Source organism: Dendropsophus ebraccatus, chromosome 14 (genome assembly GCF_027789765.1).
Source record: "Dendropsophus ebraccatus isolate aDenEbr1 chromosome 14, aDenEbr1.pat, whole genome shotgun sequence".
Lineage (NCBI taxonomy): Eukaryota > Metazoa > Chordata > Amphibia > Anura > Hylidae > Dendropsophus > Dendropsophus ebraccatus.
Genome location: NC_091467.1, coordinates 74712345 through 74722720, shown reverse-complemented (window position 1 = coordinate 74722720; position 10376 = coordinate 74712345). Strand labels below are relative to the sequence as shown.

General features: G+C 44.0%; 1 protein-coding gene across 6 annotated transcripts in view; it reads left to right on the top strand.

Moving 5' to 3' along the window:
* Positions 1 to 5454: 5454 nt before the first annotated feature.
* Positions 5455 to 10376, top strand: part of PPP1R16B (protein phosphatase 1 regulatory subunit 16B) — a 63661-nt gene continuing 58739 nt past the window's right edge. For 3 of the 6 annotated variants that reach the window (XM_069951775.1, XM_069951774.1, XM_069951770.1), the window contains exons 1-3: positions 5455 to 6136; positions 6779 to 7107; positions 8633 to 8720. The gene's annotated coding sequence lies outside the window, so the exon portion shown is untranslated. Of the gene's footprint in view, positions 6137 to 6759; positions 7108 to 8596; positions 8721 to 10376 lie in introns of those variants that run through there. The other 3 variants (XM_069951776.1, XM_069951771.1, XM_069951772.1) reach the window with 3 other exon arrangements.

Sequence of the window (10376 nt, the reverse complement as noted above, 5' to 3'; positions counted from 1 at the left end):
CCTGTCTCTTATAGCCTGTCCCTTATAGCCTGTCCCTTATAGCCTGTCCCTTATAGCCTGTCTCTTATAGCCTGTCCCTTATAGCCTGTCCCTTATAGCCTGTCCCTTATAGCCTGTCCCTTATAGCCTGTCTCTTATAGCCTGTCCCTTATAGCCTGTCTCTTATAGCGTGTCCCTTATAGCCTGTCCCTTATAGCCTGTCCCTTATAGCCTGTCCCTTATAGCCTGTCTCTTATAGCCTGTCCCTTATAGCCTGTCTCTTATAGCGTGTCTCTTATAGCGTGTCTCTTATAGCGTGTCTCTTATAGCGTGTCCCTTATAGCGTGTCCCTTATAGCGTGTCTCTTATAGCGTGTCCCTTATAGCGTGTCTCTTATAGCGTGTCCCTTATAGCGTGTCTCTTATAGCGTGTCTCTTATAGCGTGTCCCTTATAGCCTGTCCCTTATAGCCTGTCCCTTATAGCCTGTCCCTTATAGCGTGTCCCTTATAGCCTGTCCCTTATAGCCTGTCTCTTATAGCCTGTCTGGTGCTCTGGTTGCGCTCATCTCCAGCTCCCAGCAGATACAGCTGACACATCAATGTAACATGTGAGCAGGCAGATACGGGGGAGGCTTTTCCCTACAGACATTGATGGGGTACACACCGGACCTGTAGGACCACCGCGCTGCTGGACAATGAAGGTTCCCAAGCTGAAGGAGACGCATAGAACAGGTGCTTATACACATGCAGGGTCTGCTCACTGAAGCCTATGGGAGTAATGGAGACCAAGCATACACAGCCGACCCCTGTATATAAGCAGCCAATGACCATACACCTACACACGGGGTCCCAGAGAACAATTCCAACATACTTGTTATTATCTATTCAGTCTCCTTCCCCCAGTTCTCAGCTGCTGCTTTCTGCTGAAGACACAAGAATCTGTGTGTGAGCTTTTCTCTGTCTCCCCCTCCTCCCCCCTCCCTTCTGAGACGACTGATGTAAACAAGTCCCTGGCAGGCTTTATCTGCAACATTGTAGCTTCTTTGTAATGCTGAAAGGGTTTGTCACAGAGCAACTTGACCTCAGAGTAACCCTTGCAGAATTACAAAGAAGCTACAATGTTGCAGGCATGATGGGAGTTGTAGTTTTGCGTCAGGTGGAGGGCCGTGATTTGCCCCTGGTGTAGTAGTTGGAGGCACATGCACCTTTCCCCTCTGTTTATTCTCTCGGTGACTTGAAGGAACAGGATCTGGAGTAGCAGCGGTGTTTGTATAGTTTATAATGTGTGTTCCTTGGCAGCTCCAAGTGCGACTTCTTAATCTTCCCCAACAAGTAGAGGCATTATATCCCACGCGTGGGTCGTGCACCTCTCTCCATGTAACAATATCCCCTTTGTTTTCTGTGCTGCCCGAACGTACAGCCTTGATCTAGGAGATGGTGGCGTAGTCACTGTAATCCATAGACATCGATATTAGATACAGCTGCGACCAGAAATAGTCGTCTCCCCTCATTATAGTGATGTGGACGACAAGACCGGACAAACAAACCTCATTAAACAACAAAGATGGATAAAAATGATAAAAATGTTCTTAAATCAACTGGTACCAAAAAGTTATATAGATTTGTAACTTCTATTTAAAATCTCCAGTCTTCCAGTACTTATCAGCTGCTGTATGTCCTGCAGGAAGTGGTGTATTCACTCCAGACTGACACAGTGCTCTCTGCTGCCACCTCTGTCCATGTCAGGAACTGTCCAGAGCAGCAGCAAATCCCCATAGAAAACCTCTGCTGCTCTGGACAGTTCCTGACATGGACAGAGGTGGCAGCAGAGAGCACTGTGTCAGACGGGAGAGAATACTCCACTTCCTGCAGGGCATACGGCAGCTGATAAGTACTGGAAGACTGGGGATTTTTAATAGATGTAAAGTTTGTGTTCTGCAAATGGAGACAGATGGGATTGTGTGCAGCCATGTGACGCTTGTGTACGGTGTACTATTGGCGGTATTATTATTACGCCTGGTGCTGGACTCTTTGTTGTGCCTACATAGCTGAACACTGTGTGCCGTTATTTAATACTGCGCCAATAACAAGCTTCACTTATCATCCAGCTTTGTGCATAAGATATGAAGAAGCTTCTCCTTCTAATTCTCCTTACATTTCCCAGTCTCTGATCAGCTTAAAGGGGGATTCCACTCAAAAATAACTTTTGCTATGTTGCTGCCCATGGTGAGATTAACAATTTCTTCCATACTTGTTATTATCTATTCAGTCTCCTTCCCCCAGTACACAGCTGCTGCTTTCTGCTGAAGACACAAAAATCTGTGTGTGAGCTTTTCTCTCTGTTCCCTCCCCCCCTTCTGAGACAGTTGATGTAAACAAGTCTCTGTCAGGCTGTATCTGCAACATTGTAGCTTCATTGTAATGCTGGAAGGGTTATTCTGAGGTCAAGTTGCTGATAAACTCACTGTGATTACCCCCCCCCCCCCAGCATTACAAAGGGGCTACAGTGTTGCAGATAAAGCCTGCCAAGGACTTGTTTACATCAGCTGTCTCAGAAGAGAGGAGGGGAGAGAGAAAAGCTCACACACAGATTTTTGTTTCTTTAGGAGTAAGAAAATGCTCATAACTGATGAAAGGAGGCTGAATAGATAATAACAAGTTTGGAAGGAATTGTTGGTCTCACCATGGGCAGCAATATATCAGAAGCTATGTTTCAGTGGGATACTCATTTAAGACCATAGAAGTATATAGTGGCTTTACTGAACCTCCATATGCCAGGTAAAGACCTTATGTAGGATCCTGGTCTTACTCTACTCTAAAAAGTAGCAGTAGCCTGAAAGACATTATAGGGCAGTAGTGAGCAGTGAGGTAACTCTTTACAGTCTTGCTTTGCTTCTCACTCTCTCCAATCATCCATCCATAGACTCGTATAGGAAGCATGTAGCCGCACCACACCACAGATTTGAGCTGTTTTTCCAAATGAAAGTTTAGGAAAGTAGCCTGATAAGAGAAGAATCGTTTTTGTATGATAAGATATATTATAATATTACTTACAGTCCATTCACTGTTGATGTATGCAAAGTTAGTTGATATGCCAGTGACCATTTAAAGGGGTTTTCGAGGAGTACATGGCTGATTATCTAAAATATAGGTCATGCACAGCTGTTTTGAGGGGTGCTTAAAACCACCACCCCCACAACATCCTGCATTATAAGCCCTGCACTGTTCATTGTGGCACCAGGTGAGTGCAGCTTAGCTCCTATCTACTTCAATTGGAGCTGAGCTGCTGTTACCTGGCACTACCCCTGGAGTTCTGGGCCCATTCACTTCAGGGCACGGAATACTGATCGGCAGGGGTTCTGTAAGCCATATAGTCAAGAAAACCCCTCTAAGTTAGGACCCCTTTACATCTATTATCAGCTGCTGTATGTCCTGCAGGAAGTGGTGTATTCTCTCCAGTCTGACACGGTGCTCTCTGCTGCCACCTCTGTCCATGTCAGGAACTGTCCAGAGCAGGAGAGGTTTTCTATGGGGATTTGCTGCTGCTCTGGACAGACTGGAGAGAATACACCACTTCCTGCAGGACATACAGCAGCTGATAAGTACTGGAACTTTTTAAATTGAAATAAATCACAGATCTATATAATTTTCTGACTGCAGTTGATTTGAAAGAAAAAGATTTTTGTTTGGGTACCCCTTTAATATTCTGTAAGCACAGAGGTGTGTCCCCAGTTAGACATATGGTAGTGGCGGCCATAGCTCTTAGTATCAGTAAGTTGTAGAATACGGAGCCGTCCCGCCTGTCCTCAGCCGCCATCATTAGGTAATAAGTGAGAAATCTAGGTAATAGCTAGATAAATGTTATCGGATGTAATCTCCCCCCAGTACACGTCCCCAAGAGGATGGGAGGTCAATACTGGGAAATCACTGGTTTGACTGGTCTACAGATCCGGCTCTGGATTTGGGTATCACAGTCCCCTATGTATCCAATCAGTAGTTGCTACATAATGAATTATAGACAGATGGCGTCACTTATCCTGGATCACACGGCCCAGTATGGCCCCATATAGATTTATTTACAGTCCTATATGTCCCACTGGGAAGGGGAAACCTGTATCCTCCATGTCCAACTGTATCTCATCTTGTATCCTCCATATCCAACTGTATCTCATCCTGTATCCTCCATATCCAACTGTATCTCATCTTGTATCCTCCCTGTCCAACTGTATCTCATCTTGTATCCTCCCTGTCCAACCGTATCTCATCCTGTATCCTCCATATCCAACTGTATCTCATCTTGTATCCTCCATGTCCAACTGTATCTCATCTTGTATCCTTCATGTCCAACTGTATCTCATCTTGTATCCTTCATGTCCAACTGTATCTCATCTTGTATCCTCTATGCCCAACTGTATCTCATCTTGTATCCTCCCTGTCCAACTGTATCTCATCTTGTATCCTCCCTGTCCAACTGTATCTCATCTTGTATCCTCCCTGTCCAACCGTATCTCATCCTGTATCCTCCATGTCCAACTGTATCTCATCTTGTATCCTCTATGCCCAACTGTATCTCATCTTGTATCCTCTATGCCCAACTGTATCTCATCCTGTATCCTCCATGTCCAACCGTATCTCATCCTGTATCCTCTATGCCCAACCGTATCTCATCCTGTATCCTCCATGTCCAACTGTATCTCATCTTGTATCCTCTATGCCCAACTGTATCTCATCCTGTATCCTCCATGTCCAACTGTATCTCATCTTGTATCCTCCCTGTCCAACTGTATCTCATCTTGTATCCTCCATGTCCAACTGTATCTCATCTTGTATCCTCCATGTCCAACTGTATCTCATCTTGTATCCTCTATGCCCAACTGTATCTCATCTTGTATCCTCCCTGTCCAACTGTATCTCATCTTGTATCCTCCCTGTCCAACTGTATCTCATCTTGTATCCTCCATGTCCAACTGTATCTCATCTTGTATCCTCCATGTCCAACCGTATCTCATCTTGTATCCTCCATGTCCAACCGTATCTCATCCTGTATCCTCCATGTCCAACTGTATCTCATCTTGTATCCTCCATGTCCAACTGTATCTCATCCTGTATCCTCCATGTCCAACTGTATCTCATCCTGTATCCTCTATGCCCAACTGTATCTCATCCTGTATCCTCCATGTCCAACCGTATCTCATCTTGTATCCTCCATGTCCAACTGTATCTCATCTTGTATCCTCTATGCCCAACTGTATCTCATCTTGTATCCTCCCTGTCCAACTGTATCTCATCTTGTATCCTCCCTGTCCAACTGTATCTCATCTTGTATCCTCCCTGTCCAACCGTATCTCATCCTGTATCCTCCATGTCCAACTGTATCTCATCTTGTATCCTCTATTCCCAACTGTATCTCATCTTGTATCCTCTATGCCCAACTGTATCTCATCCTGTATCCTCCATGTCCAACCGTATCTCATCCTGTATCCTCTATGCCCAACCGTATCTCATCCTGTATCCTCCATGTCCAACTGTATCTCATCTTGTATCCTCTATGCCCAACTGTATCTCATCCTGTATCCTCCCTGTCCAACTGTATCTCATCTTGTATCCTCCCTGTCCAACCGTATCTCATCCTGTATCCTCCATGTCCAACTGTATCTCATCTTGTATCCTCCATGCCCAACCGTATCTCATCTTGTATCCTCCATGCCCAACCGTATCTCATCTTGTATCCTCCATGTCCAACTGTATCTCATCTTGTACCCAGACTAGATTGTATCGAGCACCTATAGAGATATAGACAATAGATATTAGATAAAAGTGGTGTACCGTCATTGCTTCATGCACGTTCTGGTTGATATTGACCCCCACAGATTTGCAAACATGCCGTACATTTGACTGTACCAGTGTATATATACAGGACCGGCATCAGCACAGGGCTTACCCGTTCATGTGCGGGCCCACAGAGCCTCTAGGGGCCCGGAGAGGGGCCCGGTGCTCTGATGTGCAGCCTGATCACTGTAGTGCAGGGGGAGGGGATAAACATCAGAATACACAGGAGACGGAGCACAGAGAGAGAAGGACCTGATCACATGACCTAAAGGTCCTCAACCTCACAATGTGGAGAGCAGCTGGAGAGGAAGAGGGAGAAGACTGAGCTGTAAGTGCTGCATGTCAGTGTCTGAGTGTGTCAGTCAGTAGTGTATGTATCAGTCAGTGATGAGTGTCAGTCAGTCAATCAGTGTCTGTCAGTAAGTCAATGTCGTCTTTTACCTTACATTGTAGAGAGCTGTGGCTTTTACCTCATATTGTAATGAGCTGCTACTTTTACCTCATATTGTATAGAGCTGCGGCTGCGGCTTTTACCTCATATTGTAATGAGCTGCGGCTTTTACCTCGTATTGTATAGAGCTGCGGCTGCGGCTTTTATCTCATATTGTAGAGACTGCGGCTTTTACCTCATATTGTAGAGAGCTGCGGCTTTTGCCTCATATGGTAGAGAGCTGCGGCTTTTGCCTCATATGGTAGAGAGCTGCGGCTTTTGCCTCATATGGTAGAGAGCTGCGGCCGCTACCTCCTATGGTAGAGAGCTGCGGCTTTTACCTCCTATTGTAGAGAGCTGCGGCTTTTACCTCCTATTGTAGAGAGCTGCGGCTTTTACCTCCTATTGTAGAGAGCTGCGGCTTTTACCTCCTATTGTAGAGAGCTGCGGCTTTTACCTCCTATTGTAGAGAGCTGCGGCTTTTACCTCCTATTGTAGAGAGCTGCGGCTTTTACCTCAAATTTTCTTTATTTGATGAAGGAGAAACCAGGTTTTGAAGGGATTTGGAGAGAGAATCGGCTCCCAACATCTTTCTCCTCTTGATGAAGGAGCGACGCGTTTCATCTCCTCAGGATCGCATCAATTATTTACAGACGTCTGAGGAAACTTTTGAAATGCTGCTAACAAGACACGGATGGGAAGATGGATACCGGCCCAGCCGCCATTCATTCCGACATGATCCCATCTGTATCTACACGGCCCATCTACCCCTCCCCCAGGCTCATAGGGAAGCTCCCACTGTGGTGGCCATATACCCCAATAAGATGCGTGGACACCGGCCGAGCCGACATTCATTACGACGTGATCCCGTATGTATCTACACACATCAGGCCTAACGGTTGGTGAATATCATATAATGGTGGTTATGGGTGTAAGAGCTTCCAGCTATAACACTGAGGCCCCTTCCACAGTGTCTGATCACATGCTGGGACCCCTGCCACCTCCAGCATGGGGTCCCACGTCTCCCATTAGCATTGAGCGGCAGTCACACGTGTATTGCTGCTCCATTCATTGTCTATGGGAGCTGTGGAGAGAGCATCACCCAGCAACATAGAGGATGAAGAGAGCGGTGGCCATGCCACACACTGCTGTAACATTTACTTTAGGGGACATTTGACCTTCGTTACCATCATTAGCTAGTTATCCCCTAACCTGTGGGTAAGGAATAACATTAAAAGGGTACTCTGACGAAAATCTTTATCTTTCAAATCAGCTGGTTCAACTCAACAAGAGGTGGCAGCAGAGAGCACTGTGTCAGACTGGAGAGAATACACCACTTCCTGCAGGACATACAGCAGCTGATAAGTACTGGAAGACTGGAGATTTTTAAATAGAAGTGAATTATAAATCTATTTAACACTGTTAAACAAGTTAAAGCGTAACTGTCATTTCAGGGCCATTTTTCTGAAAACATTAAATATCAACAGTACAAGCGATTTTAAGAAACTCTGTAATAGGTTTTATGTACTAAAAGAGTTTTCTTCTGTACTGAAAAAGCAATCTCATAGCCTCCCCCCTCACTTCAGATGAAGCAGGATTTCTGTCTCCATTATGTGGCTATGGAGAGGGGAGGGGCTGTTAGGAGTGAGTGAGCACGGAGCAGTCCTGCACAGCACAACACCCTGCAATCTTCTCTCAGTAAGTTCATAGATAAGCACTGACCTTTACATAGTAACATAGTAAACAAGGTTGAAAGAAGACAAGAGTCCATCAGGTTCAACCTTTCTGACCCCAGAATCCTGTTTTAGGTGCCCAGAGAGTCTACAAACAGCTGACCTTCATGTCACCTCTTCCTGCTCCCTCATCTCCCCCAGCCCCTCCCCCCTTCATAGGCTTACAATGGAGAGAGCAGAACCCGTCTTCACTGGCTTCTCTGTAATGAAGACGGATTTGCCTGATAATGCACAGATAAGAAGTCAGGGGGGGAGGCTGGGAGATTGCGTCTTGAGTACAGAAGGAGGCTTTTTTGGCTGATGAAACCTATTACAGAGTTTCTTAAAATCGCTTATACTACTGATTTCTGCAATAAAAAAAACATGACAGTTACGCTTTAATTTGAAAGAATTTTTTTTTTTGCCGGAGTACCCCTTCAAATCTTGGGATAATCCCAATGTCTTTGTGGTAGAGCGGCCAAGGCGGTACCACAGCCTATATGCACAGGTTCTGTACTTTCTATGGGAAACAATTTTTTACCTCACACTCGCAAATAACCGGTTACCATGATATCCCATATAAGACATTTACTCTTTTACACAATATTAGATGGGTCTGTCCACTCATTTACAGACAATAGTAATGTCATAGCCAGAAAGTGAAGTTCTTTTCTTTGACCAGTATGTGCAACATGATCCCTGATCTTCAATCCGAGAGAAAGCTGCAATCCCAGTGGAAGCCTTGGATGTCCAGTCACTGACAAATTCATGTAAGTTTACTCATTATAAAGTGCTGCGTCTAAATAAAATGCCTTATGGTATTAAGAATATACGGTAGATTCTGTACGTGTCTCCCAATCTTAGCATGAGGGATAAGATATCACAGACGATGTATTGCAGTGTAAGCTCCTGGGATAATGACGAGCACTGACCAAGTGACTTGGAAGCAGATTCATTGCCTCCTGGGAACGGGAACATATGAGCGTGAACCCTCAAGGTCATTACTCCCACTCATGCATACGCTGATCTGTGGTGTAATAGGTGAAACAAGAGTATGAGGGTAAATGTCCTGCCGACTAAATGCCCTAATACACTGACATTTATTACCATTAGCCATGGTTTAATGTCTATAACAATGGTGTAACATCTATAACAACAGTGTAACGTCTATAACGATGGTGTAACATCTATAACAACAGTGTAACGTCTATAACGATGGTGTAACATCTATAACAATGGTGTAACATCTATACCAATGGTGTAACATCTATACCAATGGTGTAACGACTATAACAATGGTGTAACGTCTATAACAATGGTGTAACGTCTATAACAATGGTGTAGCATCTATAACAATGGTGTAACATCTATACCAATGGTGTAACGACTATAACAATGGTGTAACGTCTATAACAATGGTGTAACGTCTATAACAATGGTGTAACGTCTATAACAATGGTGTAGCGTCTATAACGATGGTGTAACATCTATACCAATGGTGTAACGTCTATAACAATGGTGTAACGTCTATAACAATGGTGTAACGTCTATAACAATGTGTAGCGTCTATAACAATGGTGTAACATCTATACCAATGGTGTAACGTCTATAACAATGGTGTAACATCTATACCAATGGTGTAACATCTATACCAATGGTGTAACATCTATACCAATGGTGTAACGTCTATAACAATGGTGTAACGTCTATAACAATGGTGTAACGTCTATAACAATGTGTAGCGTCTATAACAATGGTGTAACATCTATACCAATGGTGTAACGTCTATAACAATGGTGTAACATCTATACCAATGGTGTAACATCTATACCAATGGTGTAACATCTATACCAATGGTGTAGCGTCTATAACAATGGTGTAACATCTATACCAATGGTGTAACATCTATACCAATGGTGTAACGTCTATAACAATGGTGTAGCGTCTATAACAATGGTGTAACGTCTATAACAATGGTGTAGCGTCTATAACAATGGTGTAACATGTATAACAATGGTGTGGCGTCTATAACAATGGTGTAACGTCTAACAATGGTGTAGCGTCTTTAGTAATGGTGTAACATGTATAACAATGGTGTAGCGTCTATAACAATGGTTAAAGTCTATAACAATGGTGTAACATCTATAACATTGGTGTAGCGTCTATAACAATGGTGTAGCGTCCTTAGCATGTTATACATGTTAATGTATAACAATTTTGTAGCACCTATAACAATGGTGTAGCGTCTATAACAATGGTGTAAAGTCTATAACAATGGTGTTACGTCTATAACAATGGTGTAACGTCTATAGCAATGGTGTAACATGTATAACAATAGTGTTACGTCTATAACAATGGTGTAACATCTATAACAATGGTGTAGCGTCTATAATAATGGTTTAACGTCTATAGCAATGGTGTAAAAT